A 16,313-nucleotide genomic window follows, 5' to 3' on the forward strand; every position below is an offset into this window, starting at 1 on the left:
CTCTGTAAAATTTGAATGAGAGTGTTACTTCATCTGAGACATAATCCTCTGCCTCTTCATTTTGCCTGATGTTCAGTGATTGTTGTTTTCATTCTGCAGGCTGCAGGGTTTTGGCTCTTCTTATTTCTGTTGTCTTCCCTGTGGTGAATAAGACTATCTAAGAAGCTCATGCGAACTTCCTGATTGGAGGGACTGGTGGTAGTTAGAACTAGATCATGCTCTGGTGGGTAAGGTCATGCTCAGTAAAACTTTAATTTGCTTGTCTGCTGATGGTTGAGGCTGTGTTCCATCCCTGTTAGTTGTTTGGCCTGAGGTAACACAGCACTGGAGCCTACAGGCTAGTGGCTTCTGGGAGGGCTTACACCAATGAGTACATCCCAGAACCCCTGCTTCCATTGCTCTTGGCCCATGTTCACACACACACACACACACACACACACACACACACACACACACCCCTCTGCCTCTTCAGAAGATGCTCTAACACTAGCAGGTAGGTTTGGTTCAGTCTCTTATGTGGTCACTGCTCCTTTCCTCTAGGTTGCATAAAATTCTGTGTGTGCCCTCCAAGATTGGAGTCTCTGTTTCTTCCAGTCTTATCGAAGTCCTGTAATCAAATCCTACTGGCCTTCGAAGTCATATTCTCTGGGGATTCCTACTCTTGTTGTCAGATATTCAAGATGAGAAGCCTGATGTGGGTCTTGGAACGTTCTCTCCAGGGAGAACTTCTGTGGTGTAAACATTCTCCAGTTTGTGGGTTGTCTACCCAGTGGTTAGGGAATTTGATTTTAGTGTGATTGCACATTCCTATTGTCTCACTGTAGTTTCTCCTTTGTCTTTGGATGTGGGATATCTTTTTGGTGGGTTCCAGTGTCTTTCTGTTGGTGCTTGTTCAGCAGTTAATTGATTTTGGTGCTCTCATAAGAAGTGAGTGCACATCCTTCTACTCTGCCATTTTGAACCAATCATAGCCTTTGTTTTAAAGTCTATTTTGTCTGATATAAGTAATGCTACCCTAGTTTTTGTGTGTGTGTGTGTGTTTTCATTTGCATGGTATACCTTTTCCCATCCTTTCACTTTCAGTCTATGTGTGTCTTTAGATCTAAAGTGAGTCTCACATAGGCAGCATACATTTTCATCTTATTTTAAAAATACAATACTCTATGTCTTTTGACTACAGCATTTAGTCCATTTACATTGGGATAAATTACAGACAGATGTGTACTTATTGCCATTTCATTAATTGTTTCCTAGTTAATGTAGTTACTTTTGTTCCTTTCTTCTTTTGCTCTCTTGCCTTGTGATTCAGTGACTTTCTGTAGTGTTATATTTGGATTCCATTCTTTCATGTGTGTGTGTTCCTATTACACGTGTTTGGTTTGTGGTTATCATGATGTTCCTCTGTAACAGCCTACATATACACGTGACTATTTTAAAGTGATGATCTTTTAAATTTGAAAGCATTCAACAGTTTTGCTCCAATCCCCCTTTAACTTAATGTTTTTAACATACTATTGTACATCTTTTTCTTTTGTGGATATAGATTTTACAAGTACTGTTAGTCTTCTTTAGCTTTTAAAAACCATGTATTTGCCTTCTCCAGTGAGATTTCTTTAATAATTTTTCATATTTCTAGTTGTAAGCTTTTCTTTTCTGCTTAGAGAAGTCCTCTTAACATCTCTAGATTCAGTTTAGTGGTGGGGCTTCCCAAGTGGCACTAGTGGTAAAGAATCTCCTGCCAATGCAGGAGACTTAATAGATGCCAGTTCAATCCCTGGATGGGGAAGATCCCCTGAAGTAGGAAATGGCAAACCACTCTAGTATTCTTGCTTCAGAAACCCCATGGACATATTTCTAGTTGTAAGCTTTTCTTTTCTGCTTATTGAAGTCCCTTTATCATTTCTTGTAGATTCAGTTTAGTGGTGCTGAACTTGTTTGGTTTTTGCTTATCTTTAGTTCTTTTTCAAATCTGCATGGTAACTTTGCTAGGTAGAGTATTCTTGGTTGTAGGTGTTTTCCTTTCATCACTTTGAATATATCATGCCACTCTCCTCTTGCCTGCAAAGTTTATGCTGAGAAGTCATGTGATATTCTTAGGGGAGTTCCTTCGTATGTAACTAGTTGCTCTTCTCTTGCTGGTTTTGAGTTTCTCTCTTTTAGCCATTTTACTTCTAATGTGTATTGATGTGAACCTTTTTGGTCTATCTTTTTTGTGGACTCTCTGTGCTTCCTGGACTTAAATGTCTATTTCCTTCCTTGGGTTAGAAAAGTTTTCAACTATTATTTCTTCAAATAAGTTCTCAGCCTCTTTCTTTTTCTCCTCTCCTTCTAGGACCCCTGTAACGTGAATGTTAACATACTTGATATTGTTCCAGAAGTCTTTTTTTCTGTTCACCTTCAATGATTTCCACTACTCTGTCTTCCTGTTTGCTGATCTAGTCTTCCTTATCATCTAATCCACTGTTGATCCCTTCCAGTGTATTTTTCTATCATTTATAATATTCTTCAGTACTGTTTGGGTCTTCTATTTTCTAACTTTTTGTTGAAATTCTCACTGTGTTCATCTGTTTTTTTTTCCTCCTGGGTTTATTGAGTGTCTTTATGATCATTATCTTGAACCCTTAACAAGTAGATTTCTTATCTCTAGTTCATTTAGTTCTTCTTTCTAAGGTTTTGTCTCCTGACTTTGCCCAGTTTTCTGTGTATACTTCTACATGTTAGGTTGGCAAGTTATGTTTCCCAATTTTTGATAAGTGGCTTATGTAGGAACTTATGTTTGAACTTCCGTGGTGGCTCAGATGGCAAAGCGTCTTCCTGCAATGCGGGAGACCTGGGTTCAATCCCTGGGTCAGGAAGATCCCCTGGAAAAGGAAATGGCAACCCACTCCAGTACTCTTGCCTGAGAATCTGATGGACAGAGGAGCCTGGTAGGCTACAGTCCATAGAGTCACAAACAGTCAGACACGACTGAGCTACTTCACTTCCTTTCTTATGTAGGAAGCATGCTATGGGGCCTGGTGGCATGCTCCTCTCTGGTCACCAAAACTGTATGTTCTGAGGTGCTCCCTATGTAGGCTGCATGCCCCCTTCTGCTGTGGCAGGGCTGACTACTATGGGCTCACTAGTAGATAGGGCTTGCTACTTGCCTGGTTGACAGTGAGGCTGTACCTCATGTGGTGGAAGAGTGCAATAGACTTCCCATTTAGTTGGCTGTGTGGCCCAGGGCAGCAAGGGCATTTGCTGATCTGTGGCAAGCAAGGTAGTGTCTCCAAATGGCTGTCTGTTTGACCTGACAAAACCAGTGACCTGACTCAGTGACCTAAACCACTGACCTAAACTCAGTGGGGGGCTCGTGTTGGCCTACTGGGGTGTGTGGCTGGGTTATCTGTGTGACTTTCTGCATGATCAGGGGGTTGTTGGGGGCTGGTGCAGCCTGCTGGTTGGCAGCTAAGCCCTTGGCACTTGGGGAAAGAGTCCAAATGATACTTGTCAGTGATGGTATTATTGTAGAAGAATGAACTCCCCAAAATGGCTGCTGCCAGCACCTCTACCCCCAGGAGGCTCTCCAAGATCAGCAAATGGGTCTGACTCAGGCTCCCTTCAAACAACTGTCTTTGTTTTGGAACTTGGTGTGTATTTGGGAATTTGCAGGTGCTCTTTAAGAGCAGAGTGTATGTTTTGTATAGCCCTCTCACTAACATAAGCCCTAAACATAAGCCTAACTGGTTTTCAAAGCCAGATATCCTGGGTGCTCATCTTCCCAGTGCAGGACCCTTGAACTAGGGAGCCTGATATGGGGTTCAGACTCCTTGCTCGTTGGACAGGATCTCTATCACCATTGTGACATTCCTCCCATTTGTGGGTCACTGACCCAGGGTTGTAGGTCTTGATGATATGCATCACCACCTCTCCTCCTCATCTCAGTGTGGTTCCTTCTTTATATTTTTAGTTATGGAAAATCTTTTCTGCTAACCATCATGTTGTTCTCATGGATAGTTGCTTTGTACATAATTGTAATCTTGGTGTGCCTGTGGAGAGAAGGTAGTTCAGGGTATTCCTACTCCATCTTTGAAAACAAGCTGGAATGTATTCTTAACAGCAGAGGTTCCCTCCAACCCTTTATCTTTGCTGCACTTATAATGTGGAAATTCACAGTCAGAAGCCTTTAGTTTGTACCCCTGTGCCTATTCCAGGCTTTCACTATGACCACCTGTAACCCCCAAATGTCCTTCTATAAATCAAGTGCCCATTAATTATACTTGCTCACCCCTTCGGATCTCTGGGAAAGTGACTTCTTATCTAATGTGGAAAGTCTTGTTCTTGATGTAATTCACTTCTGGAATCCTATGTGGAAGCATCTTTTCTTTTTAAAATTCCATTTCCTTGGAGATCACAGATATGTCTTTTCCTGTTTGAATGTTAAAAACATCCTACTCACAGGCAGGTAAAAAGAAGCCCGTAATCTGGTTCTGTTTCAGAGAAGCAGCACTCAGCATGTGATCAGGGAGTAATGTGAGTGGATTGATGGCCACGTTTGTTTCCATGGTTACCAGACCCTGCTGTTGAGAAAGGTTCACTGCTCCTCCACCCTGTGGTACTTAATGCTTTGTTAGTATAATCATCTCTCAGATACATGCAGAGGATTGGTTTTAGGATCCCCCATGGATACCAAACTTCATAAGTGCTCAAGTCAGTTACAGCTGTCCCTCCATATCTGTGGGTTCTGCATCTGCAGATATGAGAAGGCTGACTGTATTTAATCAGTGTCAGCTAACACCTATAGGATGCATATATTATGTCAACTTTTGCCACAAAATGCTCATAATTCTCTAGTTATACTATACCTCCAGGGTTTTGTTGGGAGTAGCCCTAAGGACAATAAAGACTTCCTAAAATTATACACTTGATGTTATAGTTATAATTATTCACTAAGTATTAGGCATATTTTCTGTCTTGGAAGAAACATGTTCTTCCTTCTGTAAAGTGAGGTGATCAAGCTCCTCCACTCAAAGAGTGAGGAACAAGCTATTTGCTCTGGATCTCAAGTTTCCTTATTCTTATTACAGAATGGGAATCTCATTGCCCGTGGGTTCTTGTGACCACTGACGATGGAGCAGTAGGGGCAATGATTGAGAAACTGGGCCTTCAAGTTAGAACTGAATTGAAATTCAGCTCCAATCCTACATTTTCCACTGATTCACTCTCTGAACTTGACAATCTGCTGAGTAGATCTGCACCTTACTTTCCTCAACTGCAGAATGGGAAGAATAATACCGACCTCCCAAGGTGAAGTAAAGAATGAGACATATTGGGACTTCCCTTATAGTCCAGTGGCTAAGACTCCATGCTCCCAGTATAGGGGGCCTGGGTTCAATCCCTGGTCAGGGAACAAAGATCCCATATGCCTCAACTAAGCCCCAGCACAGCCAAATAAATAAATATTTTTTTAAAAAAGAGTGAGACATGCCAAGCCCAGTGGAGTTGCATTGTTATAGTCATATACATTAGCATCAATTTCCTGGTTTTCACACTGGGTGGGTATGGGAAGGAGTGCAGAGTGCAAATGACAGAATCTCAGAGTAAATCTTCAGTTGGCATAATTAATGAAGATGCAAGTTAAATATTTGACCAGCGATAAGAAATTTATGGCCATGAATTCTGCAACTCTGATCCCGTAGCCTATGTGTGTAGTAAGAGGAAGCATTTCTTTCTTTTTTTAAAGTATATTTATTTATTTATTTTTAATTTTGTTTCATTTATTTTTATTAGTTGGAGGCTAATTACTTTACAATATTGTAGTGGGTTTTTGTCATACATTGACATGAATCAGCCATGGATTTACAAATATTCCCCATCCCGATCCCCCCTCTCACCTCCCTCTCCACCTGATTCCTCTGAGTCTTCCCAGTGCACCAGGCCCGAGCACTTGTCTCATGCATCCAGCCTGGGCTGGTGATCTGTTTCACCCTAGATAATATACATGTTTCAATGCTGTTCTCTCGAAACATCCCACCCTCGCCTTCTCCCACAGAGTCCAAAATTCTGCTCTGTACATCTGTGCCTCTTTTTCTGTTTTGCATATAGGGGTATCTTTCTTTTGTTTAAAGCACTGTGTACCCAATTTGCATTCAGAGAAAGTTTGAGGAATCATCCAGGCCCACTGCAAATAAGAAATCCAGATACCAGCAAGGGCAATGTTTTTGTGAGAATGTTGGGCTATTAATCATAAATAAAATAACAGGGCACTGTTATTTATAGCAAATTGTTGCTAGGGATATAATAAGACCCTGTTTGGAACTCTCATTCTTTTTTCCCCCACAGAAGAGTACAGTGATTTTTTTGGTTGAAATAAAAATCCCGTAATTACATGAGCCCTGAGTATTTGTGGCTTTTAGACCTTGGCATCAATCAGCCCCTGCAGGATGGGAATGTGTGAAGGGAAGCCAGCGTGTAGCTGGCTCCTTTTAATAATGATTGGGTACATGAAGCCACTTTAGGTTGGAAATGACTGACTAGCCCCAGAAAAATCAAGATGAGCTCTTGCACCTTCCTTTGCTAGATGTCTGAAAAGTCCCTGGTCACCTTCTGTTGTGCTGGAAGAAGGGACAGTGGCTTTCATTCAATCAGATGTCCTTTTCCTTGTCCCTCTAGAGATAGAAGCTGCCCCTTTCCAGGAAATTTGTGGAGGGATGCTAGTTTATGAAAGTTTACTTGTGCTCACTCCCTTCTATGATGATCCCCAAACCCCTTGAAGTCCACGGTCCCAGTTTTTGTAGTTTCTGGATAGAGCAGGCATTTAAATATTTGTGGAAGTCATGAATGACTTTATTCGTGCCTTTGGACCTGTCCTCTAGCAAACAGGAGATGTGGTAGGCTGAAAAATGGCTGCCCTCACCAAAGATATCCACATCCTAATCCTTGTAATTGGTACATAATTGGCCTTTTTGAAAAAAGGGTCTTTGGAGATGCAATCAAGAGATGAGAAAATTATCTTAGATTATGGAGTGGGTCCTAAGTTCAGCTGCATATGTTTTTAGAGGAGGCAAAACAGGGAGACTTAACTACAGACAGAAGAGGAGAAGGTGATGTGGAAAGGGAGGCAGACATTGGAGTAATGCAGCACAAGCCAAAGATTGCCAATAGCCATCAGAAACTGGGGGATAGTCTTCCCAGAGTCCCAGGAGGGAAGGTTACCTGCTTAGTTTTATAATAGTGAAATCAATGATGTGTTTCTGGCCTGAAGGACTATGAGGAGTAAACTTCTGCTACTGTAAGCCACCAAGTGTGCAGTAGTTTGTTAGAGTAGCTGCAGAAAACAAATACAGAAGACATAGCCATTTCTTCATCAACAACCAAAGTCCGCCTTGTTACAATGTCAGATAGGGCCCTGTGTCCTACACAGATTCTACTGAACTACAGTCTGTTCATGTACTATTCGCTAAGAAGAGAACCTTTAAATATAGTTTTCAAAATTATTATAAAAGTAAAATACATTTATCATAGAAAAAGAAGTCAAAACAGCACAGTAAAGTATAAAGTAAGTGTGACCTCTGCTCTTAGAGATCATATTCCAGGGCAGTCTTCTAGCTGTATTTATATTCTTCTTTAAATTATTATGAATAGAGTATATTTACATCTACTCATTTTAACACAAACTATGTCATTCATTCACATCACATGGTTCCTTTTTGTTCATTAAAAATAAAATTTGGGAGATCTTTCCATATGTTTATACAGATATTGTCTCATTTTTAAAAATAATTGTGTAAACATTTGATTGTATGAAACTATCACAGTTTGATTTAACTTGTCCAAAACCAGGAATTATTAAGGTAACTGACTATGCTTCTGTTTTGACAGACAGGATGACTTTAAATAATACTTACAAAGGCTTAGAATATCTTTCTTTTCCTAAACCATGGCAAACTATTGCAATTGTGTTCAAAAGATAACATGGCTAATGAAGAGGTTTGCTGCTGCTGCTAAGTCGCTTCAGTGGTGTCTGACTCTGTGCGACCCCTTGGATCACAGCCCACCAGGCTCCCCCATCCCTGGGATTCTCCAGGCAAGAACACTGGAGTGGGTTGCCATTTCCTTCTCCAATGCATGAAAGTGAAAAATGAAAGTGAAGTCGCTCAGTCGTGTCCGACTCTTGGAGACCCCATGGACTGCAGCCTACCAGGCTCCTCCGTCCATGGAATTTTCCAGGCAAGAGTACTGGAGTGGGTTGCCATTGCCTTCTCCAGAAGAGGTTTGGATTCCTCACAATAACCATGGGACTGGGGAGCAGCCTGGGATCCACCCTCTTTTTTTTGACACCTAAACTTTTGTGCAGTGGACAAACACCCCAGCAGTTTGTTCATCCATTCCTTCATTCAACCAGTGGGCTTCAGAGCCATCTATGTTCCCAGAGCTGTGCCAGCATTCTGCAGAAAGAAAGATGAGTAAATCAAAACATCCTACCTTCAAGTAGCTTGTTGCCAAATGACAGGACTCCTGTGCATCCCACAAGTGTGGGATGTGGGGTAATGGCAGATGAGCTCAGGAAGGTCAGGTGGGGCCAAGCAGGGATCAAACCTGTGTCCCCTGCAGGGAAATGCAGAGTCTTAACCACTGGACCATCAGAGAAATCCCAGATACTCCTTTTTAAAGGATCAAGGAATCAAGAGACAGGAGTGAGGCACTGAAAGGAAGACTTTCAGGATGAGGCATTGAATCAATAACCAGAAAGTGAGATGAAGAGGAGTCAGGAGGCTAGTTGCAGTAGCCATGAGGAAAAGGCAAGAGGTAACAGGGGTCCACATGAATCACCAAGCATGCGGGAAAAAGCCAGACATGAAGATTTTTTTATTTGAAGTATAGTTTAATTTATAGTATTATTTAGTTTCAGGTGTACAACATAGTGAATGAATATATTAATAAATTATACTCTTAAACATTATCATAAAATGTTGGCTATTGGTTATATTCCCTGTGCTGTTCGGTATATACTTGTAATTTATTTTATTTTATACATAGTAGTTTCCACGGGGGCTTTCCAGCTGGTGCTAGTGATAAAGAACTCACCTGCCATGCAGTGGTCATAATTGAGGCTGGTTAGATCTCTGGGTTGGGAAGATCCCCTGGAGGAGGGCAGGGCAACCCACTCCAGTATTCTTGCCTGGAGAATCCCATGGACAGTCCATGGGATCGCAAAGAGTGGGATACACTGAAGCGACCTAGCACAGACCACACAGTAGTTCCTACACCTTAATCCCATACCCCTATCTTGCCCCTCCCCTCTTCTCTCTCCTCAGTGGAAACCACTAGTTTCTTTCCTATATCTTGAAACTATTTTAAAGTGTGTGTGTCGGGTATGTCTGTGTGTGTGTGTGTGTGTGTGTGTGTGTGTGTGTGTGTGTGTGTGTGTTTTAATCAAAAGATTTTTAACCATGAGATCAAAAGTGGAGCAGAGATAACTGATGAGACTGCTTTCCTCAGCACCAGGAGAACAGGGGCAAGTGGGCTCCCCGGGGTTGCAAATACAGGTGGGGGTGGGCCTTGAGTCCCCCCGCCCCCACCTCCTAAGGGCACTGGAAGCAACTTCCTCTTCAAGCCTGGCAGACATAGGTCTCTGTACTCCTGGGCATTGCTCTTGACCCTGAGAAGAGTTCTGAATGAGCTCCACTGCCCCCCAGGCAACTGAACTCCCTCCGAAAGCCCTTCTGGAGACCCTTCTCCATGCTGCACCTGTGGGGCAGGCACAGCTGTGGTGGTAGCACCTAGGTTATTGGGGAAGAATATGCTAATGAGGACATGGCTGTGATTAACTCGCCTTTCCTGTTTCCTGTCAAACTCAAGCTGCACTTGGAAAAGATATTAAATTGGAATCAAGTGTCTGCAGTCAATATTCGGCCCTACCTAACAACAGAGGAAGTTGTGAGTCCAGCTGAAAATGCACCTTTCCTGGAGACCCAGCAGGGTTAGGGGGATGGGATGTGCTAAGGTCTGTGCTCAAATGACTTTCCTGGCAACGGTCAAGGGTTTAGAGGTGCGGGTCATGCTTATGACCCTGTTAATGCTGGTGCACTAGGGTAGTGCTATTTGTTCCCCTAAGACAGGACAAAACCTGACTCAAAGTGTGGGATCCAGAGCAACTGTGTGTGTGTCAGTCGCTCAGTCACGTCTGACTCTGCGACCCCTTGGACTGTAGCCCACCAGGCTCCTCTGTCCAGGGGATTCTCCAGGCAAGAGTACTGGAGTGGGTTGCCATTTCCTTCTCCCCAGAGCAACTAGGCCAGGCCAATACCCGAATTGTCACAGACACTGACTCTCCCCAGGTCTCTTGTTTTCTCAAGCTTGGCTCAGGGGCCTCTGCACACGTGGTTCTGCTTCAGCTATAGCTTCTCACCCTCTCTGGCCAGCGGCAGTTGTGACGGTGACCTGGGGTTAAGTGCCCATGACAAATCCTGCCAGATGCCGTTTCCTTATGCGACATATCTGCCCCGATGCATCTTGCAGTAGGGGATAGTGAAAAGTGCATGGGTGGCAAGTGGCTAGTTCTTTGGGTTCCAAATGGTAGTTTTCTTTAAGGACTTTCTGTGAGGAAAAATTGTAGGGAGAAGCCACTGTGTCCTGCCACACCTCGCTCCTAAAGGCCAGATGCTGCCACCATTCTCATGCCTCGGACCCAGGTGGGTATGGTAACTGGTCCAGTCCTTGTTTGTTAGCAATAGCCAAGGACACCCAGAGAGTGAAATGCAGCACAAGGGAGCCAACTTGTGAGACCCAGAGCCAGGACCTGCCCATTCCATACTCCCCAACCCCTCGAAACACATGTGAGTCAGAGAGCTTTCCTTAATGTGGCTAGGAGATGAGTCACTCCTGATCCATTTCATTCATAGTTAGAAATGGGGAGAAGGGGCTTCTCCTGGCCACCCTCTTCTACACATCTCTCTGTTAAGTAAACAATCAATGTATATAGGATGGATAGTCTAAGCTCGCTCTGCTCATCACACAAGAGGCCAATGAGTCTGAGGGACCAGTTGTTGAGGCAAGTAATTTGACTTTATTCAGAAAGCTGGCTGACTGAGAAGATGGCAGACTAATATCTTAAAGTATCCATCTTGTTGGGGTCTGGATTCCAGGGTCTCTTAAAGAGTCAGAGAGAGAGAGAAGCAATGAGGAACTGAAGTCAAAAGGCACAATTGAGAGGGAGAGGCAGTGAGGAAGTAAAAAGGGTCTTCAGTATTTCAAAATATATCCAGGAAGGGCCAGCCTTTGGAAGGGTGTGTTAATCTCTTCTTTTTGTTGTAGCAATTAATAGGTGGCCCTGAGAAGTGGTCACATGCAGTTGTGAGAGCTGGACAATAAAGAAGGCAGAGCACCAAAGAATTGATGCCTTCGAACTGTGGTGCTGGAGAAGACTCCTGAGTTTCTTGGACAGCAAGGAGATCAAACCAGTCAATCCTAAAGGAAATCAACCCTGAATACTCATTGGAAGGACTAATGCTAAAACTGAAGCTCCAGTATTTTGGTTACCTGATATGAACAGGTGACTCACTGGAAAAGTCCCTGATGCTGGGAAAGATTGAGGGCGTAAGGAGAAGATGGTGTCAGAGGAAGAGAAGGCTGGATGGCATCACCAATGCAATGAACATGAACTTGGGCAAACTCTGGGCGATGATGAGGGACAGCGAGACCTGGAGTGCTGCAGTCCACAGAGTCACAAAGAGTCAGACATGACTGGATGACTGAAAAACAACATTAATAGGTGGGCAAGTTTAGGTCATCTATGAGCTGAACAGATAGAGTGTCAGGGTCTGCTGAGGCAGGCTATTATGTATGATTGTAATAACAAAAGCAACAAAATGCAAGTCAAAGAAACAGTTTCCAACATGGAGTCAGAATTGGCTTCTCTGCAACAGTCATACTGTACACCACAGGGAACAACCTTTTGTTTAGCTCACAGGGAGGTAATCTAACTCTGCCCCCCTGTGAATGACTGTAAGAAACAAGGAACTGAAACATCCCCCTTCCTGAAGCTTGCCATTCTAGGAGATATTTACAAGAATTAAATGGTCTTCTTACTTTGTTTACACATCTCCCGCAATCTCTGATTCATAAAAGAACCTAGCATCCAACCCCCAAGAAGATGGTTATTTTGAGACATTAGTCTGCCATCTTCTTGGTCCACTGGCTTTCCAAATTAAATCATATTCCTTGCTCAACACGTCATCCTTCAGATTCATTGGCTTCTTGTGCAGTGATCAGAGCTACCTTGGACTCAGTAACAATATCATGTGTCAGGCCATATTCTCAGTGTTGGGGATGCAGGGCTGAATAGGACAGGGTGAACAGCATGTATGCAGCTTTGCCTGGGGAAGGTATGCAGCCTCTGTGATCAATACAACTTGCGGTCATGTCCTAAGCTAATGGGGGGAGTCATAATGCCTTACTTCCCTGGGAAACTCAGTGACTTCTTAAGGTATCTTAAACATTTTACTGGAGAAATAGGGTTATCTCTTTCAAAGGTGTTCTCGCAGCTGCAGTATCATTCGAGAAGTAAGGAGCCAGGGACTGACTCCTTATTCATCAACCAGCCCATTGTCTCTGCCTGTCCCAACAAATACTTGTTTACAAAATATTTACTTTTCCATCTCCATGTCAACTGTGTGCCTCCCCTTTGAAGTTCCAAACATCTACCCTCACTCCCTACTGCCCAAATCCTTTGTCACTTTTAATTGAAGATGGTATTTAAAGGGAGGACTTCAGTCATTTGCTTGAGTTCCTCAGTTTTCCTGGGTCTGTCCCATGTATACATGTTATTAAAATTTTGTTTGATATTCTCCTGTTAATCTGACTCACATCAATTTAATTCTTAGGCCAAAGAATCTTAAAGGTACAGGAAATGAACCCTATTCATGAGGGCTCCACCTTATAACCTGAAAAACAGCAAGGGCCCTACCTCCTAATATCATCATATCAGGGGTTAGAATTTTAACATGTGAATTTGATGGGTACAGAAACATTCAGTCCATAATAATGCTTTTCTTGTTCATCTCTGAAGCATTCAAATCTAACACAACTGGAATATTTTTCTGGGTTAGTCTCTCTTGCTGTGAGTACTTCACTCTTCAATGTAAAGAGAACTTAAATCCCTTAAAAATGCTAGAATAGAATGAATCAATATAAGTGATATTGATTTCAATGATGCAGCAGCAAGCAGTGGCGTGAAACAAGCTCTTAATTTCCTGCCCAGGAATTGAATCTGGATATACTGGATGAGAACCAGAAATCCCAGCCACTAGACCAGCAAGGGAGTAGAGGCTGGAAGCTATTTTTCCCTGGATCTTTGACCCCAGTGAAAAATGCATTTGTCACAGAGGCAGAAACTGTAAATGCAGGTACAAAGCTTGTTATTAGAGACATAGCACAACAATAAGTGGGAGTGCACACAAAGAAGCAGTTTGTTTAATTAAGACAGAAGCAAGGCAGAGATGCACACCTTGAGAGAAAGATTGTGAGGAGTCTTGCAAAATATATCCAGGAAGGGCCCTAGAAAGGAGGAGCATGGTAAAGAGGCAGTTAAGTCATTTATATAGATCAGTTCTTCTAGGCCTTTGTCTTCCTTCAGGACAATTATCTGATTTCTTTTATCACACCTGACCTACCCTGGGTCCCTCCCCTGGGGAGCATATGTACTCCTCAGCCAAAATGGGTCTCAAAGTGAAGGCTTCTGGAAGGAGCAAGACTCGTTATGGCCAGGCATTCTCACTTGACTTTTGACCCACAAGAAGCCATTCTGTGCTTGTGTAGTGTCTCCCTTGTCCCAAAAGCAGGAGAAAGGAGATCTCCTAATCCTTTACTCAAACAGGCTTTTGTCCTCTTTGTCCTTGCCATAACTGTTACCTTAAGGTGTATGTGTGTTTTAATTTATTTATTTTTTTAGTTGAATTGTAATTGCTTTACAGAATCCTATTGGTTTTTGCCAAATATCAACATGAATCAGCCATAGGTATACGTATGTCCCCTCCTCTTAAACTTCCTTCCCATCTCCCTCCCCATCTCACTACTCTGGGATGTTAATAGAGCACCTGTTTGAGTTTCCTGAGTCATACAACAAGTTCCCATTGGCTATCTATTTTACATATGGTAATGTAAGTTTCCATGTTACTCTCTCCATACATTTCACCCTCTCCTCCCTCCCTGCCCTGCCAAGTCCACATGTATGTTCTCTATGTCTGTGATTCTGCTGCTGCCCTGCATAAAATTTCATCAGTACCATCTTTCTAGATTACATATATATGTGTTAGTTTATGATATTTACCTTTCTTTTTCTGACTTACTTCACTCTGTATAATAGGCTCTAGGTTCACCCACCTCAATAGAACTGATTCTGACTCATTCTTTTTTATGGCTGAGTAATGTGGAAACAGTGTCAGACTTTATTTTTGGGGCTCCAAAATCACTGCAGATGGTGACTGCAGCCATGAAATTAAAAGATGCTTACTCCTTGGAAGGAAAGTGATGACCACCCTAGATAGCATATTAAAAAGCAGAGACATTACTTGGCCAACAAAGGTCTGTCTGGTCAAGGCTATGGTTTTTCCAGTGGTCATGTATGGATGTGAGAGTTGGACTGTGAAGAAAGCTGAGCGCCGAACAATTGATGCTTTTGAACTATGGTGTTGGAGAAGACTCTTGAGAGTCCCTTGGACTGCAAGGAGATCCAACCAGTCCATCCTAAAGGAGATCAGTCCTGGGTGTTCATTGGAAGGACTGATGCTGAAGCTGAAACTCCAGTACTTTGGCCACCTCATGCGAAGAGTTGACTCGCTGGAAAAGACCCTGATGCTGGGAGTGGTTGGGGGCAGCAGGAGAAGGGGACGACAGAGGATGAGATGGCTGGATGGCATCACTGACTCAATGGGCATGAGTTTGAGTAAACTCCGGGAGTTGGTGATGGACAGGGAGGTCTGGCGTGCTGTGATTCATGGGGTGGCAGAGTCAGACAAGACAGTGATTGAACTGAACTGGACTGAACTGAATATTCCATTAAGAAGAGATGGCAAGAATACACAGAAGAACTATACAAAAAAAACTTCACGACCCAGATAATTACGATGGTGTCATCACTCACCTAGAGCCAGACATCCTGGAATGTGAAATCAAATGGGTCTTAGGAAGCATCACTACGAAAAGCTAGTGGAGGTGATGGAATTCCAGTTGAGCTATTTCAAATCCTGAAAGATGATGCTATGAAAGTGCTGCACTCAATATGACTGCAAATTTGGAAAACTCAGCAGTGGCCACAGGACTGGAAAAGGTCAGTTTTCATTCCAATCCCTAGGAAAGGCAACCCCAAAGAATGCTCAAACTACTGCACAATTGCAATCATCTCACAGGCTAGTAAAGTAATGCTTAAAATTCTCCAAGCCAGGCTTCAGCAATACGTGAACCGTGAACTTCCAGATGTTCAAGCTGGTTTTAGAAAAGGCAGAGGAACCAGAGATCAAATTGCCAACATATGCTGGATCATTGAAAAAGCAAGAGAGTTCCAGAAAAACATCTATTTTTGCTTTATTGACTATGCCAAAGCCTTTGACTGTGTAGGTCACAGCAAACTGTGGAAAATTCAAAAGAGATGGGAATAACAGATCACCTGATCTGCCTCTTGAGAAGCCTGTATGCAGGTCAGGAAGCAACAGTTAGAGCTGCACATGGAACAACAGACTGGCTCCAAATCGGGAAAGGAGTACATCAAGGATGTATATTGTCATCCTGCTTATTTAACTTATATGCAGAGTACATCATGAGAAACGCTGGGCTGGATGAAGCACAAGCTGGAATCAAGATTGCTGGGAGAAATATCAATAATCTCAGATATGCAGATGACACCACTCTTATGGCAGAAAGTGAAGAACTAAAGAGCCTCTTGAGGAAAGTGAAAGAGGAGAGTGAAAAAGTTGGCTTAAAGCTCAACATGCAGAAAACTATGATCATGGCATCTGGTCCCATCACTTCATGACAAATAGATGGGGAAACAGTGGAAACAGTGACTGACTTTATTTTTCTGGGCTCCAAAATCTCTGCAGATGGTGATTGCAGCCATGAAATTAAAAGATGCTTACTCTTTGGAAGGAAAGTGATGACCAAACTAGATAGCATATTAAAAAGCAGCGACATTACTTTGCCAACAAAGGTCCATCTAGTCAAGGCTATGGTTTTTCAGTGGTCATGTATGGATGTGAGAGTTGGACTATAAAGAAAGTTGGGCGCCAAAGAATTGATGCTTTTGAACTGTGGTGTTGGAGAAGACTCTTGAGAGTCCC

This window comes from Dama dama, chromosome 13 (assembly GCF_033118175.1).
Source record: "Dama dama isolate Ldn47 chromosome 13, ASM3311817v1, whole genome shotgun sequence".
NCBI classification, from domain to species: domain Eukaryota; kingdom Metazoa; phylum Chordata; class Mammalia; order Artiodactyla; family Cervidae; genus Dama; species Dama dama.